Below are 11,995 nucleotides of genomic sequence, written 5' to 3'. Positions count from 1 at the left end.
TTCGACGTTTGCCCAGGCCTACCATTCTGCTTCGCTGTGCGATCCACGCGCGATGCGAATGTAGACAATTTTTTTTTAACTTTAGTTACGCGCGGAACGAGTCATGGTATTATATAACGATAAAATGTTATTGTTACTCAATGTCTACGTTTCAAATTATATTATTTGCAACATTTATTTAAGACCCCGTTAACACAAATCGGAATATATTTGAATCCGCATATTAATTTTTCATCATCGTTTTTTTTTTTTTACATGAATGGAGTTTCCGTTCAGATGAAACCAATGAATCCGCTGACCGCGAAACCGCATCTTTTTGAAACTGCTCTCCCCAATGATTGTTTGCAGTGCATCATGGGAATAGCTTAGTTTAAGCCTTTGCCGAGGTTTCTATCGAACAAACAATAACGCAAGACAGTTAATATTTTGTATGCAAATTTTTGTCCTCACAAAGCAACAAACAGGTTTGTCCGGAATAGATGTTTGTGCACGTTTGAATCTGTTTGGTTGATGCCCATCTCCCCAATGGTAATGTCTTGATGTTTGAGTTGATCCATCCGTTTTTTGGAATGATAATACAGTAAACACCCGCATATAAGAATAAATGGATCGAGAACATCAGGTTGAAATTTGGTTCATAAAGCACCGTATAAGTAAGAACCAGTCATCCTGATAAATAAAACATGTGCTTATGTAATAACGGAGAGGATGTCAGAATAAAAAAGCAATGTAACTGTATGGTTGCTGCTAGACAATTACAACACTATAACAAATTTCTTGGCTGAAGAGTCAATGGTGGCCCCGGCTGAGTTGATAGCATGACTGTAAGAAATATTTAAAAAATGTTGAAACTGTTACATTTCTACTCGTAAATGTTAACGAGTTTACTACCTGACAGATTTTTATTTTATTTATTGATTTACTGATTTGTTTGCTTACTTACTTATTTATTGGTAATAAAAAATTAAAATGTGCAAACTAAACCTCTGGTAACATGTTATGTGTACTATTTCTGAAACACTGTTTAAGAACACATTAAGAACATCTTCAGGCTGATTTCTCACTAAGCACCTGAAGTTAAAAGTCCTTTTCTTGTTATAGGTCCCCGATCCAAAAAAGGAAGGTGTCAGTGAAGTGACATCATCAGAGCCTGAACATGAGTTAATGATTGATATTACTTCACCTCCAGACGAGATCACAAAGCGCGCTGTAGAGTTGATAAAGTATGTTCATAGTAAAAAACGAGTCACCGAAAAAGCTGTTGGTAGTATTGAACTGTGGGATTTTGCTGGACAACAGCTGTACTATGCATCTCATCCTGTATTTTTAACATCACGTGCAATATATATCTTGGTGTGCAACCTCAGCAAATCATTGCATGACACTGCCCAACCCTGTGTGAGACAAGGAAATCATAATTTCAGTTTGGAGAACCCAAATGGGGAAACAAATTTGGAGAATCTGCTATCTTGGTTGTCCACAGTGCATAGCATCACACAGATGAGAAGACAAACTCGTGACGATGCAGAAGAAAAGCTGCCTCATCTGCGTCCCCCTGTGATCATTGTAGGTACCCATGCTGACAAACCGTTTGAAGACATTGCAACAATGAAGACAAAAATACAGAAGGCAATTGCTGGTAAGGACTATGAAGGACATGTGGTGCGGCCTATCTTCTCCATTGACAACTCTGCAAAATTAATTCAGAGAAGGTTGGAAAAGGTTTTCAGAAAAGATAAAAACATTGATGGCATCCAAGAGCTAAGAGACAAAATCATGGAAGTGTTAAGAGAGGAGCCATACATGAAAGAAAGGATACCTGCGAGGTAAACAAAGTGAATAATAGAACACAGATGTTTTTTTGCCGAGAATTTCCATGTTAATTAAAACAGCATTAAAACTACAGTGGACATATGTACACATACACTGTGGGCCTTTGTCCAGTCCATATAGTATTTTGCTTGCATATCCAAAGAGGTTTATGTTTTACCAGTAAATAGTTGGCTACATGCATATGGGGATACAAAATGCTCGTATAAGATACCTAAAGGCTGCCGGCACATTGTAAGTCCGTCACTTAGGTTGAAGGGCAGTCTAAAGACTTTGTCAGTAATAGCGAAAAATAAACACGTGAAACAAGCGAACACAGAAATATTACATACGTCACTCAAAAACGTCTTTCTTTAAGCTTCCTAATATGTGATGCAGGCCCTCTCTTTTAACATGTAAGTTATTCCAATGGATTAGTTTACCAAAGAACAAAGGCAAATGAAATTTAAACCAAGGATAAATATGAACCACAGAGTCACCCCTATGACAACCTTGCTTTACCTTGAAGGAAATCGACAAAGGAAGGGTCTGATGGGAGGCGGCTTTCAAGAACATTTAATAGGATCTATTTAATAGAATTGTCATTCTGAATAATAATTTGGGTAATAAGCAGCCATGGGCGCACATCATTTATAATAATCATAATAATAATTTATTATTTGTAAGCCGCAATATACCATTTAAATGTGATCTTTCGGGGGTCGTTACTATAACGGAGCCAAAAGCGTGATATAAAAAACTGGTAGAGACAACATTTTATTTCCAAACGAAAGGGCGAAAAGTCGCTAAAAAATAAAAATCGTCAAGTCTCTCCTCGCTGTTATGTGGGTGCCTTCTTCTTGTGTAAACCGTGTTGTCAGTGATTTTTAAAGTCTTAACAGGGTCCGAAATTGCGCCTTCCTGGTCGCCAATATAATACGAGTAAAAATTTAGTCCTGGCGACCAGAATTTCATTGCTGGTCGCCAGCTAGCGACTTGTAAAGCTGGTTGTTATTATGGACTTAAACGTTCGGAGAAACTGATTAAGAATTGAAGCATCGAAAAGCTATGTGCCAACAGGTGTCTTCCTTTTTGTCCTACTGATATTTTTTAATTAAAAGGGAAACGAATCTTCCTGTAATAATACCTCCAAAACAGCTACGATCAATACGAGTTGAACGTTTCCAAGCCGCCATTACGAGTAATGTGGCACAAAAAAAATGTGGCCTGGTACGAGCAACATGGCGGCTATGTTTCGTGGTTGTTTTGTGGATTGTTTTGTGGTAGTTATCGGAAGAAAATAGTTTTGATATGATCCGGTACATTCATGGGCAGACAGCTTTCTGTTTCTACGTTCTAGATCAGATGGCTTTACATGTTTATCTCCAAAAAGTAATTTGTGGAAAAAATGAGACTTCACTCGTACACGTACGGTTTCTTTCTGGTATCGGGAGCGGAAGTATTGCAATTTTTAAGCACAAAAACGTCCATACCATGCATTTTTTATTCGTGTTTAAACTTTTATTTGAAAAAAAGGGAGGGGGAATTTTTGGCGACCACAATTTGCCCTCTGGCGACCAAAAATTTATACTTGATCGCCAGTTGGCGCTCGTATTAAAAAGTTACTTTCGGACCCTGCTTAACCTTTTTTCAAGATGTAATAGAAAAAAGGAATCACTTTTTGTCCTCCTTGAGGCCATACACTTTCAGGCTCACTTCTGCTTTGACCATTTTTACGGCATGTAATCTGTATTTTATTTTATAGCAATGGTTAGTGCTCGATCTTATCATTTTATTTTATAGCATCTCCTTTGCCACCGTTTGTCTCTTTTTTCATATTAATCACTATTGTTTGCGGTGAATAATCGTTGAGAGGTTGGGAAATGCATTTGCGTTTGACTGTTAGTAATGATCTTCCTTGACACATGAACAAACAGTTCTCTGTTTTTTTCGGGGGGAGGCTGGGGTAAAGTGGGCTTGCTATTTTTGGGATTCCTTAGCATTAATTATTATTTTTTTTAGCAGTACCTTCGGGACTTATAAGTGGCCACATTTTGTGACGTTACATTCGGGGTCCGTTACTTCCGGAATTTTACTTTAGGTGGCCACAATAAATTACGTGAGCCCTAATACTTAAATGGTTACCACTTAAAACGTCAGGACTTGTAGAATTTATATTTGAACCTCTACACAACGGCCACCTTGGGGACAGATGATAGTGGCCATTGTAGAGAGGTTTAAACAAGAGTCAATGTATGGACTGCCGCCACAAATAGTGGCCATTGTAGAGAGGTGGCCGTTAGTGGAGGTTCGACTGTAGTTAGCTTCTGTGGTTATGTTATATCTACCTGTTTTAGATTGCGTGCAAACTTCTGCACATGAATCACTTCAAGCCACAAAAACTGCCCGATGACACGAATACTGTCATTCATCTTTTTATAATCTAGGTGGCTGACCTTTGAGAAGGTCCTCAATGCTTTGCTGTCCAAGAAAGTTTACCATTTGCACTTGAGGAAACTTCAAACCTATGTAAGGGACAAGTGCTTTATAAACGACGAGGAAGAGTTCACTACCATGGTGGATTTCTACCATGACCTGGGGATAATTATCAAGCATTGCAGCACAGTCATTGTGAGCACTGAGTGGTTAATAGACCTATTCAAGCAGCTGATAACCATTCCACCATTTGATGAAACGGTAAGGTCCGAAAGACGTTCGTTAAGTGTTTTCAAACCATTGCAGCAGCTTTCTCCTCTAGCTCTTTTTATTTATTTATTTATTTGACACACAATAGTAAAAATACAACTTCAAAAATGTAAGATAAGTAGCAAAAGAGACTAAAAAACTTTGGATCTTGAAAAAAGGAAATTTCTTAGTGTTTGTTCGACAATAGGGTAGACGGTACGATTGACCTGCACCCATCTAAACCTCTTATTTCATTCAGGGTCCCTATAACCTGCACTACCTGTTGTTTTTAGGGATAGTTGCATTTTTATGTCACCATCCCTTTTTCCTTTTTTTTTTGTTTTCCTGCCAATCACAAACCTTGTTTGTAATAGGTGCAGGTCGGCCTAGGAATTTCTAGTATTGTTACAACACTGGTATTGATATTGTTTAGGAAAATTTGGTATGTAACATGAATATAATTATTGGTATCGTCGGCAAACAAAATATAAAATTTAATAAACTAGAAGTATTGTTAAGACACAATAACAAAATTTTTAACGAACGACGGCCATTTAATTCAATATATTGCATTCTGCTTGCAAAACAACTTCTTATTCAGTCCAGTGCTAAACCACGATTACCGCAGATGTTCCAGTTTATAAAAAAATATTGGCATAATATACGGCGTCAACTCTGTTTGAGAGGTCACGAAAAATAAAGACATCTTCTAAAGAACCTTTTAATCTCTCTGCATTTTATTACTCAGGAACCCAAGGTTTCCAAACTCTGGCAGGAAGTTAAAGAAAGTGGTGTCCTCAGCATGGAACTGCTTCATCATGTGTTTTCTAAGTTTCTTGTGAAGGGCGCCGCAAAGGATGACATTCTGGATCTGATGGAACAATTTGGTTTGATTGCAAAGTTTTCACCTTCTAAAACTGATGTAAAGTATTTTGTGCCATGCCAACTCAAAATGCCACCTGATTCCATTTGTGCCATCGTACCGTCAAGATCAGACCCTTGTCCTCTTTATGTTTACTTTGTTACTGGTTCTGTCCCTCATGGCCTGTTCACACGGCTTGTTTCTCGACTGGTCAGGTGGTGTTCTGAGGCTGTTCCAACTCAGCCCCCTACCCTTTATCAAAATGGAGCATGGTTCGTCATTGGGAGGAAGATTGTCCATGATTTAGTTCTTATTTGTAAGAAGCAGTTCATAAAGTTTTTCGTCAAGCAAAAAATCCAGCGTCAGAAGATTTCAGTGGAGGACACAAGTGTGGTAGCGGTGCAGGTGCGCGAGTTTGTGGAGGACACTCTACAAACGTTGTCACATGATCTTCTCTATTTGCGTGGAGTGCAGTACGAGATTCGGGTGGCCTGCCCATACTGTCAGCTGGAAAAGTGCCTAGGCCATAATCAGATGGGTTGTACTCATGACGACTGTCTTCACCTCCTGGAGTTAAAACAAGGTGACCCACTGATTTGCAAAAAGAAACCTTCAGAGGAGTTACTTACGGTTAGAGGACAGGAAAAATGGTTCTCACAGGTGCTAAGTGAGGTAGGTGGTAATAAAATTCAGTCTCTAGTAAATGATGCTGTTAGGTTAGCGCTTCATTTTTATAAACTAAAAGAGAATCATACTATAGGGGAAGTTAGATACCCTCAAGTATTGTTATTAGATGTGTAGTCGTCTATCTATTCTTTTATGCTCCAACAAAATCTCTTCATGCAAGTTATTACATCCCGGGATGATGCATAGTGTATACCTCTTATGTGGCCTAGCACATGAAGGAGAGGATATGACTAGAACAAATAACGTAAAATTAAGTGAGTTTATAAGGTCAATTGGTACCATATAATGACTCAAATGCTGATACTTGAAGCTCTTAACATTTGGCTCAGACGAATAATAATTAACAATTATTCCACGAGGGCGCGTTGGATATGAGATGATAGATAGCCAACGAGGCGCGTAGCGCCGAGTTGGCTATAATCATCTCATATCCAACAAGCGCGAGTAGAATAATTGTTTTATTAAAAACGCCCACAAAATGTCGTTGAATCTCCCCGACTAGAACAAACCGGAAAAGACAAGGGACTTCTGCTATTCACATGTCACTGACGCGTCTATCAAAACTGCCAACGCGCGAACGGACTCGCCTGGACTGCATGAATGAAAAATCAAAACATTGTAGCGATGAACATTAGTTTTTTAAAAACTCATCGGGATTCTAGGATTTTGCACAGCAGAACAGCTAAAAAACCTGGTAGATAATGTGAAGGAAAAGAATTTTTAAGTGACAGCCGTCGAAATTACTGTGAATTTGGATTTTCGGTGCAGTTATAAAAGTAAGAACAACGGACAAAAACTATTACCTCGGTCGCTTGTTATAAAGTTGTTTGAAGCCACAAGCTGGTTTTGCTGAACGAGAAAAGAAGCTATACTGCCGCCTCGGTTACTCTAGTGAATGGCTGCATAGCCTGTATCTGTAGCTGGTTACTTGTGGTTTATATTCTTGATGTCGGATAAACAAGCCGCAGTTATGTATCGGCGAATGGCTTCGCGATCATGAAGAAACAACACTTGTCTTCTTTCGTAGCTGGTCAAGGTACTTCTTTAGTTCCATGTGTTTTGTGTTTTTCGACAAACTTTCAAACAAGCTCTTGTGGCTTTTTTGTTTGTTTTTGTCTTTTTTCTTTCGATGAAATTGCATTTCTAGTATTCTAAGAAATGAGTTGAAACAATTTGCTTCGGGCGCCGTTCTATCCTTCGCGAAAAAAATCTCAGCTAGCTTCCAATTTTAAAATGACGCGTACACCGACCATACATGGAGAGCATGGTATAATGGCTCATATACCATAACGGCTAAGCCAATCAAAATGCTAGAATTGCATTATCCAATGATTCAGTTTTTAATAATAATAATTATTAATGATCCTCTCCTCTTGTGGGGCTTTTCAGGGATAATGAAACAAATAATTTAAATAAAAACATAACATTGTTAAAAATCCCAACTGGTTGGAGGCAAACCAGTTGGCTATTTACAAGCGTGACCGAGGATTTGAACTCGGAACTACTAAGAACAAATCCAGCAAGCGGTCAGGGCGGGACTTAAACTCAGAGCCCCCGAATTACATTCAGGTCCCTTCATAGCGGACATTGTAGGGACCTCGAATTCATATCCTGATTAGCGAGAGTCTATAATAGCGGGAGTTTATTTCAGTCAAACGTCTGTAATTTTTTTTGCCTGGGATTAAGCTACTGTCCGTGTTATCGGGGTGTCAGTTATAGCGGGTAGTCCGCAAGGCGAGAGTTGACTGTACAAGTCCAGCGCCCTAACCAATCGATCACACCGCCTCCTTAAGAATGGTTAGGTTTCAAACGTCAGCCTTTGAATCTCGTCACAGATAGAAATTGGCCTCATCGACTTTGTTCTTCAATGAATTTGTGTATCGTACAGTGCCTGTAGTACTCTTAATCTTGTGCGTACATTGCTTTGCTGTCGAAACTTCGCATCATCTTTGTCATATGCAGCAAAAAACTTTCACATTTCACATGACTTATATAATGGTTTTTTTTCAAGACACAACTATTGGCCCGCTGGCATAGGGGTTGGTATTTATGACTTCGTTTAATCTTAGGTCGCGTTTTCTTCTTAACATGCTTTTTCTTAGCTGTTTTTGGCATCTTTAATTTGTTGATATCGTGTTGTGCAAACTTTAAATCAAAATGTCAATTGTAGGCATCCAGACAGAATTGTTATTCACCATTTTCACGTAGGCCACAATACACTTTGTTCGTCCTCTCCCCCCCCCCACCCCCCCCCCCCCCAAAAAAAAAAATTCACAACAACTGTCGTCGATCTCTGTTGGGACGACTGTTAATACCCAGGAGAAATTGGAAAAAATGGTTATGCAAAGTTTTTTTGGGGGGGTGGGGGCAGGGGGTTGGGGGTAAACAGGATGCATTATCGTCTATGTAACGTAACTGAGCCTGAGGTGGATAATTGTTTTAGTATATTCACACGAAGTGATCTCAACAGAATCAGAAAGAAAACCATTAAAAAACGATTAGTTTGATTGATGGGTGAATTCATGCGTCAACACGAAGCCGTAAACAGTGGATGCGCCAAAGGTAGATCTTTACAGTATCTTCAAATATGGCAAATGATAGTTTTAATCTTTTTGTATCAAGTTTTGTAAACTTTAGCATCAACGGTTTAAAAGAAAACGCCGAAAATTTAAATTACTACCCAATTCTGATGAGAAAAGTAGAGCTTTCTTTGTTTCTGTCAACTCACCGTGAATAAGAAAGTTTTCTTTGTCGCTTCTTGCAAAAGCTGTCAACAGCGGCCACGATCAAGGTGAGCGTCGTTTATCTCCAATGTTCTTTGCCTTGTTAACTTGCTGGCACGCACAGTTGTCGAAAATATTTGCCTTCCTCTTTTCTCCATAAATTAACTTCTATTTATAGGTCTTGCGAGAAAATCCCGAAATCACAAAACAGTGACAAAGCGACCTCGTTTTCCTCTGTAGTGGTAAACATAGCTTCGAGCGTACAAAAAGTCAGCTACAGTAATCCACTTCACAATAAATCACGCTGTTTAAACACCATGAAGTCTATTCTTTCCTTCAAAGTCATCAGCACTTGGATATTCGTGTATTTTCAAAAAGGCTTTACTATAAAACTTTGGCAAAACACCCAGTTCACGACAGCGATTTTGTTCTGCTTTATATTCACCGCCTAGCGCGGTGAATATAACGTCATAGTCCGAGATAGCCAACCAATCAGATTGCTTGAACTACCAAGATCACTGAGTGTGGTAAATAGTCAATTCTTAAATGTGCGTTTTGTTTCCCTTACAGGAAGTGTATACTCCATCACCTGATACTGCACAAACTCACCCAGAGCGTTTAATCTTGAAAGTTGCTCTTCTGGCCAATGAATGGGGTTCATCTAAGGGTGGCTTGTCAACAATAAACAGAACACTTGCCATACATTTGGCAAAACACGCAAAAGTAGAAGTTACAATTCTTGTACCTGAATTTGAGTGTGACGAAGAAGACAGGAGAACTGCCAGAAGTTACAACATTGCCATTAAGGAAGTACGGCGTCGCCCTGCCGTCAGTGATCCTCTTGACTGGTTGAGCTTTCCACCAAAAGATCTTGACATTCAAGTTGTGATTGGTCATGGTGCAAAGCTCGGTAAACAAGCGCAATTTATCCGAGAGTCTCATTGTTGCAAGTGGATGCAGGTTGTGCACACTGAACCTGAAGAGCTGGCAATGCATAAGAACTATGCTAACGCCATTGCCAAAGGGGAAGGAAAGAACAGAGCTGAAGTTGAGTTGTGCCAAATTGCAGATCTCGTTGTTGCAGTTGGACCCAAGCTGAAGGAAGCTTTCGCATCCAAACTTTGTTCATCTCATCGAGATGTCTTTGAGTTGATACCAGGTTCCTTTGTAGAGTTTTCAGAGACTCAACATGCTAAATAAGATAGAGCGACTTTTAAAGTGTTAACCTTTGGTCGCGGTGATTTTGAAGACTTCAGTCTCAAAGGATATGACATTGCTGCTAAAGCCATTGTTGAGCTTCAGGATAGTTCTTACCGTCTGCTGTTTGTTGGTGCTCCTGATGGAAAGCAGGATGAAGTGGCAAAAATCTTACTTCAGACTGGCATTTCAAAGAACCAGCTGATTGTCAGATCATTTGTACAAAGTAAGGAAAGATTGAAAGAGTTGTTTTGCGAAGTCGATGTGGCCATCATGCCTTCAAGAACTGAAGGCTTTGGGTTAACAGCACTGGAAGCGATGTCAGCTGGTCTTCCCATTCTGGTTAGTGGGAACTCCGGATTTGGAGAAACACTGCGTGGTCTTACTGAGGGCAGGTCAGTTGTGATCGATTCTGATGACCCCAAGGAATGGGCAAAGGCAATTGGTGCTATCCGTCAAAAACCTAGGATACAACGGATGGAGGAAATCCGAAGATTACGAGAAGTTTATGCCCCCTCCCCGTTACAACATTGATATGAGGTACTGTGATCAAAATGAAGTGTTGAAGTTTTATTTTCACAACATCGTCAGTAACACTTCTTTTGTTCTGGAGATGTAAACGCTTTTTCAAAAACTCGCGCAGCAAATATAATTGTACTCGTGCATCCTTAGTGAGAATTTCTTGTTTGTTTGTTCGGCATAGTTATTTGTGAGAATTTTGTGGCTTTTAGCACGATACTAATGTTCCGTATGACACAAGAGTAGAACAAAGAAACAATTTGACTCCAGACAGGATTCGAAAGCGTGTCCCACAATATTGAGTGATTTCTTATGCGCCGGATGGAAAGTCCGTGAACATTCACTGCACCACGCGTTTTCTTATTGTTCTTGCAAGCATCCTGTTTTATGAGAATGGAAAATGAATCTTCTCTCGGCCTCATCAATTTTCCACTAATTTGGACAGATATTTGTAAAAAGAAGCATTTGAATGTTCTAGTTTGGAATTGGTCTTGCTGTTCATCTGAGTACAGCGGAATTCAATTTCAGAGTGGGCTTCCGTGCTTCATGAACTCTAGTAGAGGTCATAGACTACATTGCAAAATGGTGGCAAATAAAGTCATTTCTTGTCTTCACGATATTTACCCCCCAATGCCTTGGCGAAAATAGATCCAATTAACATAAAAAGTAAACAATTATATAGCCCACATTTTGGAATAGTATGTATAGTTTGGTGAAGAATACAAAACATTCTTTCCGGAAGCAAAGTAGAAATAGACTCAGAGTCGATGTTTTACTGACATCATGTTCCCCAGGACGAAATCGTGCCAAACATGGAGACTCGAGAGAGATCAAAACTAAGACCTCGTTTACACGGGTCGGGACGAATTCTTCTACAGATTGCAGTACTTTTTGCATGAGTGCACAGAAATTTTTGCACAGTTTCAGCATTGGAATGGCTCTTTTGAATCACCTCAGCGTTGCATTCAACCAATCATGTTACACTGAGTCCAGATTGCGATAATAGTGAGTTTACGCAACAGGACGGTAGAAAGAGGAGGACGGCAAAACGCGTGTGTGGCAAAGGTGACAGGACTCTGTGTTGTCGTAATCTTCACTAAATATCAATGTTTTTCGGTCTTTTACAAAGAGATCTGTTTAAAGGAAGATGAAGTTTGAGGCAATTTTTTTTCAAACAAAATTATTGTCACGCTTGTCAGACAAGGTTTGCCGTCTTCCTTGCTCGCCCGCCCTGTTGCGTATTCACATACTAAAATGGCTGCAACAGTAAAAAATTTAACTTTTACAGACGAAGAGTTGCCACTCCACGTCCTTGTGGGCTATAAACAGAAAAGGAAGGCGAAAGCGTTGATTGGGAGACTGTGAAAGCAAAGTGGGATGAGCTCAACAAAAAGTTTATCGAAAAATATCACAAAAACTTTCAGGAAAAGTTTCTGCAAGGAGTCTGCAAACAACAGGAACAACAACATTTCTGATATTGAGCTCTTTCTGCAATCAAAGGCGCAAATTGGCA

General features: G+C 39.5%; 1 pseudogene; it reads left to right on the top strand.

Moving 5' to 3' along the window:
- The first annotated feature begins 1,105 nt into the window (after positions 1-1,105).
- LOC140923912 (uncharacterized) lies at positions 1,106-10,497 on the top strand (annotated as a pseudogene).
- The last annotated feature ends 1,498 nt before the right edge of the window (positions 10,498-11,995 follow it).

This window comes from Porites lutea, chromosome 14 (assembly GCF_958299795.1).
Source record: "Porites lutea chromosome 14, jaPorLute2.1, whole genome shotgun sequence".
In the NCBI taxonomy this organism is placed as follows: domain Eukaryota; kingdom Metazoa; phylum Cnidaria; class Anthozoa; order Scleractinia; family Poritidae; genus Porites; species Porites lutea.
The sequence above is the reverse complement of the archived record's forward strand: the minus strand, read 5'-3'. Positions and strand labels throughout refer to the sequence as shown.